An 8566-nucleotide genomic window follows, 5' to 3' on the forward strand; every position below is an offset into this window, starting at 1 on the left:
TGTCGGTATCCTTTGAAATTGTATTACCTGCTGGCCCTCTTTTGGTATCATTTGAAAGTGTAATTACCTTGCTGACCATATGGTGTATTGCATGCTGGCCCTATGTTGGTATCCTTTGAAATTGTATTACCTGCTGGCCCTCTTTTGGTATCATTTGAAAGTGTAATTACCTGCTGACCAATGTTCGTATAATTTGAAAGTGAATTGCCTGTTGGCCCTATGTTGGTATCATTTGATTGAGTATAACCTGGTGACCCTATGTTGGTATCTTTTGAAAATGTTTGCCTGCTTATTACTAATATGATAAAAAATGACCGAAAATATATTACAAATAAGGTGATGACCTCTTGTATATTAATGTCAACTGATCCTATGATGTGATACCAATATAATGTGTGGTCAACATATATCCGAAATTCCCATTATTGTACGCTGGTACTTCGATTTTAAGATAATATAGTTTCAGCTAATTGGGGCTTAAGCTACATGTAAAACATTGACTTGTATGCATTGGGTCTAGGAAAATACAAACCAGAATATATTATATTTTATTATACAGTATATGTTTATATATTGTAGATTACTATGTTCCAAATATAATATTGTTAAACAAAATTAATATATAACTACTTCATGACAAATGTGATTGCTGCTAATCAGACAAAGAATCAAAGTACCGATTTTACACTCGCCCACACGTAACGATATGCCGATAAAACAATCATTCTTTTGACAAAAAGTGATATATTGTTAATAGAAAATACCCTAAGTGAGGAGCCTCCCAAATTAGTCACATGTTTATCTCGGATCATTCTTTAACTTAACTGCATACTTATTCAATTGCTATTTAACTTAATAAATCTTAAAATGTCAATCGTTTTGTATATCAATTATGATGGAGGGTTTATGCAATATATTGCATGTTCCAGTGGTTTTATATAAAAGTATTAATAGTGAAAATTATAGGACATGCATAAAACCTGACAAAAAATGTATTTCGTGCAATATAAAGTATGATTATCACTTTTGACAATTGAATCAAAATTCAATGTGGTAAGGTGTACATATTGTATTTTCGATTTCTGGTCGCAATGTTACATTAATGCTTCCTGATTGTTGGCAAGACATTCACGTATGGTATGAAACGCGGTGAACGCAACAGCATATTTTACCCTCTCTTGAATTCCCTGTTAAAAGTTGCTAACACCTTGTAACGCATATCGCGAACATTTCTGTCTAGATGCTGAAGTATAGAGGCGTAATTCTTTATCCAAATATGCCATAGTTTCCTGTTAATATTTTCATCATCACTTGATCCGAAGTTGCTACCTTCTGCATAGCCCTGTGAAAAGATGTAAAAATTAAATCTGACTGTTTGGTCAAAAGCACACACAACTAGCCGATCACAAAATGCAGCAAAACAAATTAAACGAAACACAGAAGCGTGGATATCTTTCCACATCCTTTTACACCAGCAAGCGTTCGTTGCATCGTATTATTCAAGCAATTATTAAAATGAATGGTGTTCAAATGTGGCTAGTTTTTACAAAAATTTTTTAATCAAAATGTGTTTCATTAACCCGACAATTATCCTTAAAAAAATAACCGTTTTAAACGAAACAAAAAATCTTAAATACGCATGGAATGAAATTGAAAAGTAATTAAGTTGCAATAACGTCTATTCTGTCAATTATCATACAGAAACTAGTTTAACTGACAATGAAGTGACGTTTATGAGTTTCAAATTTGCTTTACATCATTAGCTACTAACCTCTGATTCATTTTCATATTCGCCTCTATTTTTTAGCAGTTGGTTCGATATAGATCCGTATAAGGCGTTAACATCTTTGTGAACTTCGTACCGAATATTTCGTTGGCTCTTTCGCATTGCATTTGCAATGTCATTGAACAGTCTTTGAATTGAGTCTGGAATGTCAAGGCTAATGGTGTATGGTTAATTATGTGAAGTCGACACGTTTGCTTTATGTATCCAAACAGACCACTTCGTTCAGATCAATGGTAACATACAGACATAATTTGTCCAAAGTTTATTTATATTTTGCCTAAGCTCTTGGAAAATTACAAAATTAAATTATCAGAAATGTTTGCATACCCTCTTTGAAACTTTATATGTGAATATATTTATGAATATTGAGTACCTACCTTTTCCTACTCCGTCCGTAGAGCTGATACTTTTGTTTGTAGAAGGTGTTACAGGATTAGGTCTTAATGAGTTCTGTGCCGCAAACGTGGAACATCCAGCTTGCTTGGTTGGGCAGACGCAAGGTTCCTTTTCCCGAATAGTAACTTCGTTTTCTGGATGCCTCACTGTTGTTACCATCCTATCTGTTGTTTCATCGTATTTAGCCTCAGGATTTAATAACTCAGTAGTTGTATTTGGCAGAGGGGGGATATCCGTTTCTGGATTAACTTTGTTTGTCTCGTCGAATGTAGAGGTGGAATTCCTTGTTCCTGGATTCAAACTTTCCGTGCTTTGTGGAGTGGATGTTCTTAGATCAGAAGATGTCTCATCACTAAAGGCTGTGAAATATGTTGTTGCATTGGTTGCATCATTGTGTGGACTGAAAGAGGAAGTAGTTGGCGTACCTTGAAAATCAGAAAGCGTTGGTTCACTCGCATTTGGGTTGGTAAGCAATAGTTGTGTTGAAAGTAAGATTTGAACTGGAGTTGATACTGAGCTTGACTCTCGTTGATTGTAAGGTGTTGTTGTTACTTCATCCAAAAGACTTTCTATAGGAGGAACATATGGGGTCGGGCCGTTCAAACAAGTCAAACAACACTTGCTGCTAACATAGGTATTACCTCCAGTTATACATTCATCGATTCGGCAGGCCGGTGATCTATCGCCGAACTCACAACCTGTTAAATTCATCGCAATTGTCTCACAAGCTTTGCAACACGTATACCGAACCGTTTCGTTGTAACAAACAGAGACATCTTCACGGACAAGTTGATTGCATTCAACCAACGGATCGTTCCCGAAAGCGCATGTATCAGATGTTTCCTTAGCATCTTCAAACTCGTCGCAGTTACCTTGAAAGCAATATTTCTTATTTCCACAGGTGGTTCCATCCGCAGGTAATATGAATTCGCATGCGTCCGATTCAGGAAGTGAGCATAGCAAACCAGAGCAGATCGTTGAATATCCAGTTCCTATTCGAACTCTACAAACATCCGACAGTGGTCCGAGTCTTTGCTGGCATTGCCTTTTGGCGCTATAAACGAATCCTTGAAGCTGCCTTTGAACATGGTTATTTCCCTGCAGTAGAGTATCATTCAAACAATTTAAGCCATTCGTATTAAGTTCATTAACATATTCGTTTATGTATTGTTGGGAGCATGTTGAAAATTTCCACCTGTTTGACGCGAATGACCGTAGTGGTAATTTGAATTTTGGTGCCATGATATAATTAAAGAACTCCAAACAGTCATTATTATCCATATCATCTCTAGACCCAAGGCTCCGCGCAATTTGTTGGGTGGCAAAGGTTACTGTTCTATAGTCAAACAAATCTTCAACAATACTCGAATTTGAAATGTTCAAGCACATTGAAGATCCAAAAGCAAGCCCCGTGTTTCCAGCACTTCCAGCGTAAGAGAGATTTGTCCCAGTAAATAAAATTGCATGATCATAATGTGGAATATTCTCAGTAGTCGTGTCTAGCCAGATCTGGAATTTTTCCAATGCTTCAGACGCATTTACCATAACTCTCGGACTTCTACTATCAACCTCTAAAATGCTACTTAAAGTCCAAAACGATTCATTCTCTGTCTTTGCAATGTGTATTCCAGATAATACAACGCTAATTGTCAAGGTATTGTCAATGTTCTGAAGTCTGTCATTCATTCCTTTGAAGATGAAATCATAATGTTCTTTGATAAGTGCATCTGTTTTTGCATAACCCCCTCCCATATTGTTTGCCAAATTGTCCCACCATTTATATGCAGAGTAGTCTACGACGATCAGAAGTTCCACTGTAAGAACTGACGTTTCGCGTTTGTTTCTGTCATTTGAACGTTTCAATCGCACATAATACTCGTCAGTTTCGCTATCAGAGCTCTGTTCACGTTCAGATTCCTCAAGTTGACCACAGTGAGACTGAGACGACAAAGCCATGATATTAACGTCTGTGCGAGGTGGCTTCGCTGGTGTAATTATATAGTTTCTTCTCCCAAGGCATAGGTTGCCATAGACATTAAAGTTCCTCTTGTTTACTTTTAAAACATTAAGGTGGTGTTTTCTGTCGTCTGATCGAAATACTTTGTTTGGAAATTTAGTTTTGCTGAATTCAAAATACTCGCTGTCGTCTTCTTTTCCATGGAACAACTTTGCCCTTCCACCATTTGTTTTTCTCCCTGAATGAAGGTCGTGCATATGGAAATTTATTGAAATTAAGTCTTTGCCCTTTTTATCCGATGCAAATCTCAAATGTAGCATGGAGGGAAAGTCATAAATTTCTTTATTGTCGTCTTCATAACCGTATCTTATTTCAGCTGTTGTCTTAAACTCAAATTCTGTTGTTTCTTCTACTGTTTCTGAAGCTTTAAGTTAAATGCAAAATATAAATAAGATTACACTTTATTATATATATATATATATATTATATATTGATAATAGCACTTGAATATCATACGCTTTTCGCTCTCTAAAATAATAATACAATCAACAATTTAATTGCAATTAAACAACGGAATTACTTACACTGATTCGGTACCTCTAAATGAATAATATAACAGGTCACTTTTACCAAAGTCAACCAAATGAGAAACACCATTCTCCACAACATTTTGCTGAATGTCTCATCGAATGTGGGAAAAGAAGCCAAATTGTGTCTCCGAAACTAGACAACAGGGGAACATGAAATCGAAAACCGTATTGACATCAAAACTTTAGAAATGATTGGATCGACCATTTCACAGCACGTTGACAGGTGAGCGTAGTTTTCCAAACACACTCTAAACAACTCGATCTTCCTGACTCCAATAACACAAATATACTCAATTTATCATTTCTGAATCCCAATCTCTTCTCATCAAATCAATCAGACCTTGATCAAATCAAGATACAAGATACGAGAATCTTTATTTAAAGTCGGGTGTTCGATAACAAGAAACATTAGCTCAATCAGCTATTTTACACACAGACATAACATAACAAAACATAACAATGAACTTGTGACCTAGAAATAAAAAGCATAAAGTTTTAAAGCTGCACTTGCACAGATTTACCATTTTTACAACTTTTTTATTTTTTGTCTTGGAAAGTGCAATTGTTTGCGTATATATCTGCAAACCAATGATATAAGGTTGCTGATAAAAAATCAGATCGTAGATTTTCATATTTCCGTTCAAAAATTGATGTTTTATTGCTTAAACCGTTACTAACGGTTTAAGAAAAATGCATAAAACATATATTTTTGAACTTAAATATAAAGATCTGCGATCTGATTTTTTGTCAGCAGTCTTATATAACTGGTTTCCATGGATTTTCGTGAAAATTGGCTCGTTCCAAGACAAAATATAAATAAGTTGTCAAAACGTTCAATCTGTGAGAGTGCAGCTTTAAATACGTTACATATTGTAAAAGTGTTTAAAAAGCCGTTTATTACTATATTCGCGCAAACATTATTACAAAAGAAAGTGTATGCAATGATAGCATCAACATGATTTCCATGTTGTATGGCCAGTCCACAGGCGCACGATTACGCTAGTTGACATTTCACTGAAAATTGGTTAATTCTTTCAAGAGTGTAAATTAATGATTTTAATTGTTTACATTTTACACAGCATAGATATTGAGTATCATTAAATACATGGCGATTATAGCATGGTTTAGAAGTGTAGATGGTTAACAAATGTTATACATTATATAAAAAATAATCTACTTTGGCTTGCTAGAAAAAAAATCTTTAGGATAGATTATTTACACATTAAGCATTGTCCAAGTGCGGACTGGCCTTCTAAATTCTTGGTAGTTTTGAGAGCACCTTATTTCCTTTGGGAGGCTGTTCCATACCAGACTGACCTCAAAGAGTTTTTCCTATATATAGTTGTTCTTATTGGTGGTACATCTACACAGGTTTCATTGCATATCTGATATTAAAATTTCATGTCTTAAATTCTACAAGGTTTTGAACATATTCTAATGAGATACCGTACAGACATTTGTAAATTTCAATAGCGAAATGGTCGAATATCCGACTGGCGAATATACCAATAAAAGTGAATTAAAACAGTGTTTGTCGAATCCCCAACTGGCAACTAGCAGGTAGTTGAATATTCGAATCCCCAACTAGCAACTGGTAAGTAGTTGATTATTCGAATCCCCAACTACCAACTACCAACTACCTTCCAACTTTACCGTCATTACATTTTCAACCGTACCAATGCATTTACATTAACGATACGACTTCTTACAACGATACATATTTAGCCGTGAGAAAGCCATATTATTTTTTCCGTTTTTTTTCACCTACTTGATACGACAGAAAATAGCAATGCAATCAAACAATTTACAATCATCAAAGAAAATAGACTATGTTCGGATCGGTAAGCGGCTTTAAAATGTTGGTTATTGATGTGTTTAAGCTTTAAAGAATTAAACAAATGAAGTATTTTCTATGTTTAATTAGGTTACGATAGCTTTTGCATTTTCGCATGTCATTCAAAGGCCTTGACAGGAGATCGAAATAACTACGAGTGTCTGTTAACTGAAAACGAATCTAATAAACGACAAATGTTCAGCCGCCGGTTTGACAGAAGCTACCGAAAAACTTGCGTTTAGCCGTCAATTCTTGTTAGGGCGAATCATTTTCACACCAGAATGTCTGAATTGAGCGCTCGAAGCAAAAATAGCGTGAATATATCGTTACACTCTTTCCCGACCATTGACTTAGAGGCAACCATATCCATATCAACATGTGTTAATCAGAACTATATCTTACCTACGGAAATGATTGACTTATTACAAGAATCTTATCCGAAATCTCATACAACATTTTTTTTGTATATATATTTGTTTCTTGGGCATGTGGTTTTATGTTGTACTGGTCCAATTCTGAAAATAGAACTGAATTAAACTTTTCAAAATGTCTTGTATTTGTTGCTTTATATTGAAAAACCCTTTAACTTAAGCACTGATATGATGTTATGAACTATACAAAACAAGAATTGTATCACAATTTTTTATTTCTGACAATTGAAGAAGAGTTTGCGCGCGGGCATCTTTAGACGACATGTCGTACCATTCGTATCATAGAACATGTAGCTGTTTTTTTAATGTACTGACCATTTAAAGCTAATTTCTGCTCCAAAGTGATTGTATACAACATGTTATAATATGGGAACATGCTTACATACGATTAAACGTATCTGCATTCTGATCACAGTTACGGTTCGCAATATCATGACTCTAGAATTCTAAATATTTAAGAATACATGTAACAAGAAATACTTACAGTGTGTAACGACACACGTATATTTCATTTGATCAAAGCTGATCAAATATATCAGCTCATACCTATTAGTCTAAATTGAAAAGAATGTTGTTCTATAATCTCCATTTTCATTTACACTGTAAGGTTCGTGAGATGGTGCTTGTCTGTCGGTGATAAGAATTTACGATTGACACATTCTAATCTATTGCCATGAGGTATTCTTCAAATTCCCCTTCCTTGTTTTAATAGAGATATTTATGTAATAAGAATTCAGTGAACGCTCGTCGTTTCGTTTGTGAAACATTCAATTTACATACATTATACTGCTGTATCTTTCTGGTTTGTCTTCTTTGCTGTGAATGATGGAACGACTATATCAATTACTGTGTTTGAATAAAGCGCAAAGCGGAACTATTGATAAATAATTTGAATATAAATTAAGTAAAAATAGCATACAGGTTTTAAAAAGGGAAGATATAGACCATTTATCATATTTCTGTCACTAGACGTCGTTATACCTGAACGTTTACTGAAGAATATAAGCGTAACGTAAACGTTTTGCGGGACAGACCTGCATGGGATCATTTGAAGGTCTTTTAACTAACTATTCGTTGTTTAAGAGACACTCTTATTCAAAATCAATGCATACACATGTATAACAAACATAAATTTTGACTCATAAACCTTTGACTACTTACTAAATAATGCATTTATTGAAAATATTAATTACTGATAACAAGATTGTAACCGTGTATTTTATAGCAGAAAGCGCAAACATATTAAATGATTGGTGAATGCTAAACGATTTACTGTGGTCTACTATAGTCATTTCTTTCAAATTAAACTCGGTATCCTTCATATTATGCACCAGTCAATTGTAACCACGCCCACCCCTCCCCCCCCCCCCAGTTCCGGGGTTATACCGGGGATAGCCGGGGAAATGGGCCGTGTTTTTACCTTTCTGGTGGCCCCGCAGTGCCGGGTGAATGCGGTGGTTTTGTCTTCGCTTTAAATATAGCGGGGAATGGGCCTTACCTAGAGTCCTTGGGGGCGGGGGCATTTGGCGGGGATTTTTACCATCTGTTCGTCCCCACAAGGGCGGGGATTTT

Source organism: Mya arenaria, chromosome 14 (assembly GCF_026914265.1).
Source record: "Mya arenaria isolate MELC-2E11 chromosome 14, ASM2691426v1".
Taxonomy (NCBI): Eukaryota; Metazoa; Mollusca; class Bivalvia; order Myida; family Myidae; genus Mya; species Mya arenaria.